Source organism: Chamaea fasciata, unplaced genomic scaffold (genome assembly GCF_029207755.1).
Source record: "Chamaea fasciata isolate MVZ Bird 193981 ecotype frontalis unplaced genomic scaffold, bChaFas1.0.hap1 SCAF_30, whole genome shotgun sequence".
NCBI classification, from domain to species: domain Eukaryota; kingdom Metazoa; phylum Chordata; class Aves; order Passeriformes; family Sylviidae; genus Chamaea; species Chamaea fasciata.
This window is the reverse complement of record NW_027094115.1, coordinates 3571378-3582081: the sequence shown is the minus strand read 5'-3', so window position 1 is coordinate 3582081 and position 10704 is coordinate 3571378.

Genomic DNA, 10704 nt, shown 5'->3' with positions numbered 1-10704 from the left:
CTTGGTCTGTATTACTGCAACTGGTGTGCTGCTCTTTCCTGGATTTGGTTCTGACTGACAGGAGAAATGGGGAAAATATGAATCAAAGTTTGAATGAATCAAAGTTCACACAAGGTTGTTTTGGGAAAAAGAAAAACTGTTGAAAATTTCCCTTGGGAAGAGCTCAGCAATTTTCTCAGAAAATATCGGGCCCACACCAGCGTCCACCTCTTCCCACTATTTTTGGTGACATGGCAATCCTCCAGGGCTCCTGGGGTATGTCCCTAGGAGAGGGAGCAGGTTTAGGAGCCTGAGTGGAAATTTTGGAGGCTGTTCTCTGTGGCTGAATTGTTCTGTGGGTAAGAATGCACAAAATAAAACTGAGGTGTGTTTGATTAAGGGAAGGCGCAGTTGAATACTAAGTTCTCTGAGGGCAGGAACTCAAGTGACTGAGGAGGAACTCTTTAAATCCACAGTACTTATGTCACTCTGAATTACCTACAGCAGAAAATAAGGTTTTGGTTTTGTTTTGGGGTGGTTTTGGTTTTCTTTTTTTGGTTTGGTTTGGGTTTTTTGAGGTGGTTGTGTGTGTTTGTTTGTGTTTTGTTTTGGTTTTTTTAAATGATGAAATACGAGACTCCAGTTTCTTTCTGTTGATTTTCATTGCAAAGATTATTTCCATTAAAAAGTTGGGGGTCCCAGAGCATTTAACATGTCCTTAAATTGAGGAGTCTGGTCACATATTTTCAGCCTAGGCAACAGTTTTGTGAAAATTTTCTTAACACGCTCCCAATCTTCCAGAAGTTTTTAAAATAAATCATTCAATGAAGCTTTTTAAGAGGATGAGACACTACATATTTTGTGGGTATGGGGTGAACCTGGCTCAGGATATGCTGGATTTAACCAGGTTAATGTGTTGGTGCAGCTGAAAAATCCCTCTTGTGGAATTTTCCTTGTGAAAAATCCCTCTCCGACCTCCCTGTGAAGCCCTTTACGTGCTGGAACCAGCCTGGTCATGGTCTCAACCACCCAAATATCCACAGGAAATATCCCAGGAATTATCCACAGGAAATCCCTCACTGCTGTCCCTGGTACTGATCAGTGAAATGTTCCTCCCACCTCTCCATGGAAGCTCAAAACAAGATTGGGACATCCAAAGAGTTAGGGAAAATAAATGTCTTTTTGGCATGGAAGGGAAGGAGGTTTTATGGCGGGGAAATCTGAGCCAGCTCCTAAAAATTCAGCCCAAATTGGCACTGAACCCAAGCAGGATGTTTCAGTGAAATGCGAATTTTAATCTCAGTGAGAGAAGACAGTCAAAGGCTTAAGCCTCAAAGGGAGGAAAAAAAAAAAAAGGCAAACAAACTGTTACATAATGGTTTCTTCTGCCATCAAGAAAACATTGTGGCTCTTTAATGTCTGTGTTTGACTCGTGGAGAGAACTCGTGCATAATGAACTCCTTTGAAGGCACGGGACAAGTGGTTCTGGTTTCGTGCGAGTTTCCGATGGTAATTAAGCACCTTTAAAGAACTGCTCACAATTAAAGTGTCAGTGCTTTCTTGAATAGTCTTAATTTCATCGAGCTTTTCGTGCTGGATTCGTGGGGAATATTAAAAGGCATTTCATCATCCCTGGAAATGTATACATGGTTCAAAAGGGAAGATGAGGAACTGCAGTCAGAGGAGCCAGGAGAAGAGATTGAACAATTTCTCAAAAGTTACCTCAAAAGCAGCAAAATATGCACATGTTAATAGAAGTCCAGATAATTATCTAATTTGGGGCTCAGTAACTATATGGCTAAAAGTGCAAAACCTGTGCCTGTATTTTATGGGAGCCAAACTTGGTGATAGAATATTTTAAAATGGCTCTTCTTTGTTCCAAGTCTAGTGTTCTCATTTGCCTTGGAGGTACCCCGGTGTCTGTTTTGTGGTTTGTTTTTTTTTTTTCCTAGGCGTGGGATTTGTTTTTTGTTTGGTGCTTCCCTGTAGCCCGGTTCTGTGCCTGAGGTGTTTTGGTTTTTTGAAATTCTCTTCCCAGGGAATTTTCTGGAAACAGGAGAATTGTTTTTTGAACTGTAACTTTGTTATTCATTCCTTTCCCTAGGAGGGACTTCTTCTTGCTGTCCCTCTGCTCTGACCAATGTGAGTGAAGAGGTTTGTCTTTGTGTCACCAATCCAACTGGTCTGTGTGAAATAGTATAAAGGGAGACACATCCCAGAAATGAAGGAGTCATTTTCAGCCTTCTGAAGTCAGAGTCTGTGTCATTGTGGTGTAAAACAGAGTAACTTTCCCTTTGTATTTTTAGTTCACTTCCTCCCCAAATGTTAAACAGCTGCTGCAGCGAACGGTAGCCTGGTGTATTAATTACTGCACATAATGAATCTCAGAAAACACAATAAAGGCCTAATTGGTGTCAATAAAAGCAACACTGATAAACGCCTGCGTGTGTGATGCGGGCAGTGCTCAGCATCAGAGGCAGGAGAACAAACAGCCCCTCCCCTGGGGAATTCCCTGCCTTTGGATTTCCTCTGAATGCTAAACCAGCCAGGGAGCAGCACAAACACCGGGACTCGTCAGCCCTGGTGGCTGCTCATGTTTGATTTTATTGATTTCTCCCCAGCAGAGGAGGTTTGGAGCTCAGGAGGATTTGAGCTGTGGCAGTGGGATGTGGAAAAAAAGTGTGGTGGCACTTTGGTTGTATTTTGGTCCTGCTCCAAAAAGGATCTGCCAGGGGTGGTGTCCTTGGACTTTTATTATTTATATTATTTATAAATATATCTTTATATGTAGCCCTGGTTCTGTGCCTGAGATGTTTTGGTTTTCTGAAATTCTTTTTCCAGGGAATTTTCAGTAAACAAGATAAGTGTTTTGTAAACTTTACCTATGTTTTCATTCCTTTTCCTAGGAGGCACTTCTTCTTGATGTCCCTCTGCTCTGACCAATGTGAGAGCTTGGGGTTTTATTTATTTTTTTCCCTTTTTTCTACCTTTTTTTCCTACTCAATCTTTCTACTTCTCCCATTTCCCTGTGAGTGGAATCCAGCAGGGCTCCAGCAGATTTATTTTGGGTTCATCATTTCCCTCCTGCATTTTAGATATTCACAGTCCTTTCATTCCCCATTTATGCCCTGACCTGCTCTAGAACCTGTCCTTTACTTATTCTGCTTAATTACAGCTGTAATTGAGGGTCCCTTGGGGGGCCCAAAAATCCAGAGCTGTGCTTGAAATTTTTATTGCTTTCTGTAATTCACCTCCAGGTAGGAATTGCCTGAGGAATGGCGACTGGGAACAGGTTAAAAATATAATAAAGTAAATAAAATATCATAGGATTATTCCTTTCTTGTTTTTTTTTTTTTTTTTTTTTTTTTTTTTTTTTTTTTAATTTTTTTTTATTTTTTATTTTTATTTTTTTGGTTCTCAAGCAGTTTTCCAAAAGAAATATGTACTTGGATAAGGACCTGTGTGTGGAGAGCTTTGCTTCGAAATTTTCCTATTTATGCCTTTGCTCAAAGATGCAGATAACTAATTTGGCATAAAAAAAGCTTAATACCCCAAAATGCTTCTGTAGCATCCTTACAAATGCACAAAATGCTCATTATTTGGGCCTCTAATTTTTTTTGCCTGCAGCCTCTGGCTACAGAAATATAATTAATAAGCTCCGTGTTGTACAGCTGCAGATGTTACAAGCTCTCTTTTCGTGGGGAGTTATACGGCCCACTAAATCCTCCTGTAAACACTCTCTCCACCACAAAGGTGTAAAACCAGAAAAGTCAGATAAATCTGTGAGGGGAGCCGAAGGAATATGGTTATTTCAGGCAATACCTTGAAGGAATATGGGTATTTCAGGCAATATCTTGAATAAAACGGGCACATCCCCAGAAATAAAGGTCCCCTCAGCTTTCCCAACAGCCTGGGAGGGGTCACAGCACGAGGTGTTTATTACTGCCAGGGTCACTGGGGCTGCAAAAACCAGATCCCAAGGATTGCCACTGTCAAAATGTCATCTTTGACGTAAAAATGTGAATTTCACAAGTGTCTCTCGACTCTCAGTTATAATTAAATTATCAGAACGAGCACTCCTCGCAGGAGCTGCTCTCAGCACATGGAGAGGGAGGCAATTAAAAGCTGCTGCTCCCCAGCTCCTGCAGCTCCGGGCTGCTTTAACAAGGGCTGGCAGTGCTGTTCCCACATGGAATTGGCCCCAAAACCCGCCTGGAGCTGGAGTTTTTCCTCCTCAGGTTTAGCCTGGGTGGGTGACCTGCCTGGAACTGTAAATTAGTGATGGAATGTGAGAGGCAGCAACAGCTTCAGGGGGGGGGAAACGTGGAGTGCTTTCCAGAATTTCTGTGGATTTAGGGCTCACCTCTCCTCTGTTGGTAACCCTGGGCTGGGTGGAGCTATTCCTCAACCTGGCAGAGGTTCTTTCAAATCAAAATCAAATCAAAGCTGTTTCGCACAACAAATATTCCAGAGCCCAAAACTTCATCAAGGCTGCTAATCCAGGTCTTCATTCCACCTCTTAAACCTTGGGAACTGCTCACCAGCCACACATTCCTTCATTTGTACTGCCCGGGCAGGGAAATAATGAAGAATTGATTTTGAAATCAGGAAACGTGTAAGCGCTTAATAAATAAATAAAAATCCATCGAACCATCTCATGCAGGTGAGACTCGTCAGGGATCAGCAGTGGAGCTGATTTGGGTTCTGTCGCTGCCTTTCCAGAACCAACCACCCGTTGAACAAAATAATTGAGTCCTGGGTGCCAATTCTGCCTTGTACTGGCTAGGGGGCTTTGTAGGTCTTTATATACATTGTTTCATTCCGGTTTTATAGGGTTTTATCAGGTTTTTTATTAGGTTTTTTAATAGACATTTTTTTCATCAAATGCGGGGCTTGCATTTTAGAACAGAAATACAAAAACTATTCCTATTTGATCTATTAAATTACAGCTGCACTTTTCCCAGCTTTCCTCTTCTACTCCCCTGCAAGAGGCGCAGGGTTGTTGTTTACAGGGTTAAAGTCACCTGCACTTATCCTTGATAATACGTTTTCAAGACAGAGTGATTTAAAGCGTGGAGAGGTTTGCGGAGCTCAAATATTTGTCAGGTAGGGCGAGTCAAAAATAAAAAAGAATCCCTTATAATTTGTATTTGTGTTGCTCTGCCATATGCAGTAGATTATGCCCCTGAATGGTTTACGAAACTAAGCCAAACAAGTGGCAATAAAAATGTGACATGCACAGAGAAGGGCCTAAGTGGCACCTGGCAGGAGCTGAGCGACAAAGCAGGATAAATGTGTAACGTGTCCTGTAAATCTGTGACACTCGGGCAGAACCCGAGTGAGTCACAAAGCGCCCGGGGCGCGATAAAGTTTAACAGCACCATTTCAATTCCACCCATTTGCTTTAGGGTGTTTTATTAGGGGGATATTTCAGCAATAGGGTGGGTTTTTTTTGAGCTCTAAATTAGTGATTTAAAGCTCAGGGCTTCGGGAAGTCTCAAAGGACCGACTCCCTTAGTCGTGAAAGACAGATTTAATCTCCCCGGTATTTATAATTTTCTATTTTTTTTGGCACAAGTGTGAGTGGTGAGCTGAAAGCTTTGCAATGAATAAGCGTCCCCTGGAAGAGAAGGAAAAGTTGAAAAGTCCATGGCCCTGTTTGAGCCTTCTGTGAAATACTGAGCTGTGTGAAACGGCGAGAAACAAACCGGGGCACCAAGAAAAAAAATAACAGAAATAGAGAAACAAAACAGAGAAACAAAGCAGAGATAGAGACAAAATCCCGAAGAGAGGGAGGTGCTTTGTTGCATTGTAGCAGATGAAAGTCGGGCGAAACCGGTGATTTGTGCAGTCTGAGGGTGAGTGGTGATCAGAGAAAGCGGCAATTGATCCGGAGATGACCTGCCCGAGGAAAAGGCTCCTCAGCCCCGGTGGATGCGGCTCCCGTGGCTGTTCAGAGGACAGGAGGCAGAACTGGCTGCGATTAATCATCTCCTTCCCCCCGGAAAAGCTGCAATCAGCTCCCAGGGATGCACGGGGGGCTCCAGCAGGAACAGCAGGGGATGGAGTGGCTGAGAAAATAGAAATCAGAAGGGAAGGAGCTGCTTTAATTCTGGCGAGTGGGAAGTTGATTGATGTTGAGACAATAAAGGCACCCCTGCAGCCAGGGACTGAAATGCAGATATTGATGTGCTGCTCTGGAGATGAAACAGCTGGAGAGGGAGGGGGAAAGTGGAGGCTGCAGCAGATTTTATTGCTGTGCAAGGGTTGCTCTACAAAAAAATCTCCTGCTGGTTTTTGGAGGTCCTCCAAACAATAAGAAAATGCACCCTGTGTGTGTCCCCACCACAATTGTACTGACAGGTCCCACGGAGAAATGAGAGCACTGTGCTAAATCTGCTGCTGATTTCTTTTGAATTAATGTTGAAGGCTTCTTCTCCCTTTGTTTTCTCAGCTGAGGAGCTGCTCTCACCTGGAGCTGCTGTGGAACACCAACCACGCTCCCTGCGCTGGGTTGTTTATTCTGGGGGGCTTTAAAAAATGTTGAGGAGGACTCTTTCAAACACGGGCGTGGTTTTAACCCCATTTCAGATGTCTGGAGTCCTGTTTCATCCACAAATGCGTGTGGAGGCAGGCAGGAATCCCACAGGGAGACTTCACCTGGAAGAATCACAAAAATCTGACCCAGCACTTGTTAATGCTCAGAGAGGGAGACTCAGCTTTGCTCCCTTTTAGCAGCACAGTCACTGTCCTCCACTTCTGGGTGGATTATTCACACAGTGTTAATAAAAATCCCCTTTAGATCAGCAGTGACAATAAGTAGGATGATGCATGGACTGGTGTCAGAGCTGTGCTTTATCTCGGCCCAGGTCAGGATGAAAGACACGGGAGATGTAGAGTCGAGTTTGGTCTTGGTTGTTTATTATATTTTATCTATTTACAGTATTTACAGCTCCAACTTGCCAGTAAAAGAAACGAGACAAGATGGAGACCTTCTAACTCTTACCAAGGCTATTGAAGAGATAGTTACCCAATACCAAAGTGACACCTTTATTATTTATTCTTTTGACCCAATAATGACCATTTGAGGTTTGCAATGCAGACATCCTTCACGCAATTAGAGAGAACCACCCAAATCTGTGAAGAAGAAGGTGAAGAAGAAGAACTCAGACAACACTCTAAATCCTCCATCTTGGCCCACACACATTACTATTTACCAAAATCCCAAACCTGAGTTTTTCACCCTGTGAGATCACACAATTCTAATCCAACCATACACCCACAACCCCAGTGCCATCACACAACCTCTGGAGCCAGTCCCAAGGCCTCAAGTCAAATGCGGTGCCTGCCCGAGGGTCAGCACCCCTCAGCCCTGAGATTTTCATCCTCCAGGGTTCCAACAGACTGGTTGCATCACCAGGGTGGTGGAATATCACAGGGACAGGATTTGGCTCGGTGCTGTTGGGTCTGAAATCACGGGAGGTGGTTGGGCATTCCAGGCATGCAAAGGTCCCTGCACAGTTAAATCCGCGTTTGCCCTCGCTCTGCTGGGGGAACTGTGGGAGCTGACAGTGGTCACAACATGGAATTTAGGCTCCAGACAGTGCCTTGAAGCCTGTGGGTGTTGCCTTGGGAAGGCTGACCTGGAACAGAGACTGGACAGAGCTGGAGAACAGAGATTTATTGAAAGGCCTTTAGGGTGCACCTTGGGCAGGACAAGAGCCTGGCCAGGGCTACACCCAGGGTGGACCCAAAATGGGCACAAAATGGGCACAAAATGGTCACAGAGTGGCTGCCCGGTCACGAGGTCTCACACTTTGATAAGTTTTGGTTCATTTCCATATTGGGGTTTAATTGTCCAGTTCCAGCTCCAGGCTGTGAGGTCCCATCCTTCTTGTTCCTCCCTCCAGCCCACCCTTGTTTGTGCTGTTGGGGCTGAACGTTGTCCTTGGTGAGCAGCAGGAGAAGGATTTGTTTTGTGTCCCTGCTGTGTGCAGAGCGGAGTGACGCTGACTGTGAGCTCAGAGCTGCACCCCTGGGCAGCACAGAACCTGAAAATATGAAAGCTCAAACTGAAGGCATCACCAGGGTGGTCATTGGTCTTCCATCACCCACCCTAACCCTCCAGCCCTTCCCCAGGGCTGGGACAACCAGGTTCCCCTCCCACTGCTCATTCCAGTGGTACATTTCAGGAGAAATATTCCAAATATTCCCCTCCAAGCTTCAATCTCACACTTTCTATCTCACTTTTATAACTTCTGCTAATCCCTTTGCCTCCTGCTTGCTTTATCCCACCAGATTTTGCATATGTAGGGGAAAAAGCCCAATTTTCTCCTGTGCGGATTTCAGCTGGGCAGATTTATTGGTGTTTGCCAGCTCTATGTCACCTCTCTTTTATTTATAATTGTGATCAAATACTGGACAGGTGCCTGTTAACTGAGAGGATATTTAAGCAAATAAATGTCAGCCTTGTTTAGGAAGAGAAATAGCACTGGAAAGAGATTAGATTTGATCAAATTCATGGACAATATGCAGAGGATCCTCGTGGGTTTTTATTTATTTTTTTTTTCTTTTTATGGAGTCTGTACACTTGGAATGCACAAAAGATAAGCAATCTATTCTTCGTAAAGAGAATTGGTCCGTATTTCAGTCATGGATCATGTCACAGGTGGGGTTTTGCTGCATGTTAAGCACTCACCAGTCATTGATTTCGAACAAGTGTCAGTAATTTATACCTCGGGATGGTGGTGATGGGCAGGCAAGTATCTGCTAATCTGTTTCCAGGCAAATAACCAGTCCTGAAAATCCCATCCCCAAAGAGATTCAGTCGTTAGAGCTGATGTAATTTTCATTAGGGGGAGAGGCAGATCTGCAAGCTGTCAGCAGAGCTGAGCTGGTGCTTCTGAATGAGCTTCCCCAGGGACAGGATGTACGGGGAAGAGAAAAGGACAGCGGGAGCAGTTCCTCTGCACACAGCTGATCTGGGAGAGCAGGAGCAAAAAACCATCTGCAGGAATTTCCAAAAGAAATGGAAATGAGGCATTAGCAAAAGAAAGAAGTGTGGTCAGATTTTTAATTTTTTTTTTTTTTTTACTATGACTATTTAATTATTGGGATAATTCAAACACATCTGGACTATGTAAGGGGGGGAAGGAGGTGTGCTGGATTGGGGAAGAGTGGGACCAGGGGTGGGCAGGAGATCAGGACAGAGGGTGAGATCCCTGTGAAGTTAAAGGAGAGAAGGGGAGGAGCAGAAAAGCTTCAGGATGGGAGGAAAATCCAGGCAGGAAAAAGCAATTTTTCGGGGGATTTTTTTTTTTTTTTTTTTTTTTTTTTTTTTTTTTTTTTTTTTTTTTTTTGTTGGGGGAACCTCTAAACTCAGATTTCTTGTAAGAGAGATGAAAAGCAGAGGAAGGTCCGTGGAACTGAACTGGCAAGGATGGTGGCTCTCTTACCTGCCCCACCGAAATGATTTGTGCTTTGAGGTTTTTGAGTGAAGGACATCGTTGAATATCACAAAGAACAGTAATTTCTAGATTTGTCGAGGTAGATGTCTACATATCCCTGATGGAGGGGATTTTTCTGTAGTAGACCTCCAAAACTCACTGAGGAGTGATTTACTGTGGGCCCTACAGGGAAACAGAGAAGGTTAATGAAGAGCCTGAGCTCATCCGCTCTTGGATGTGCAACTGAACTTCAGACCTGACGCTGTTTTACACCACAACAACACAGACTTCTGACTTCAGAAGGTTGAAAATGACTCCTTGTTTCTGGGATGTGTCTCCCTTTTATACTATTTAACACAGACCAATTGGATTGGTGACACAAAGACAAACCTCTTCGCTCACATTGGTCAGAGCAGAGGGACATCTAGAAGTCCCTCCTGGGGAAAGGAATGAATAACAAAGGTACAGTTCCAAAAACATTTCTCCTGTTTCCAGAAAATTCCCTGGAAAAGAATTTGAGAAAACCAAAACACCTCAGGCACGGAACCAGGGCTACACAGACCAGCTCAAAACTCCAAGTTTGGCTTTGCAAGAGGTCTCAAGTGCAGCTCTGCTTCTCCTTCCAGCTCCTTCCCTGTTCTGCTTCCCAATTCTTTGGTTTTTTGGGCTGCTCCTTCATCGTGTCCTACCTTTAAGGCTGAGCCCAGTTAACACCTGGGTGTTTTCACAAGCCCCAACCCTGCCCTGCTAGCCAGGAATCCCACAGGGAACGTGTGGTGCATTGCCTGGAGATGGGGATTGCCATGGCAACTGGCACCTTGCCAAAGGCAGCACCAGAGCCAGAGCAAAGGGAGATTTGCAGAAGTGAAATGGGAAAAAAAAAAAATTAAATAAAAATCTGAGAGTCTGACATTTCAACATCAAAAAGAAGTCCAAACTTTTCCTGGCCTGGGTTTCTTCTTCCTTTGCTTTGAGAATAACCAAAGTATGAAATGCTTAAAAGAGTTTAAAGACTTATTTTCATAGCTGTCTCTGTTTATATCATAGTTTAAAGACTAGTAAACAAAGAGTTTTTATAGCAGGCTTGGAATTCACACGGGGATTAACAGAAAAAGGATTTATTTGGGAATGGGCACTGCAAAATAGGAATTGTTTACTCCTGCTGCTCCCAATTTAAAGGGAATCAGGTCAATAAATATTAATTTTCTCAGTTTCCCCAGCCATAAAATGGGCAGGTAGAGCAGAGGAAAGGATGGAGATGAAGTGGGAAGCTTTAGGA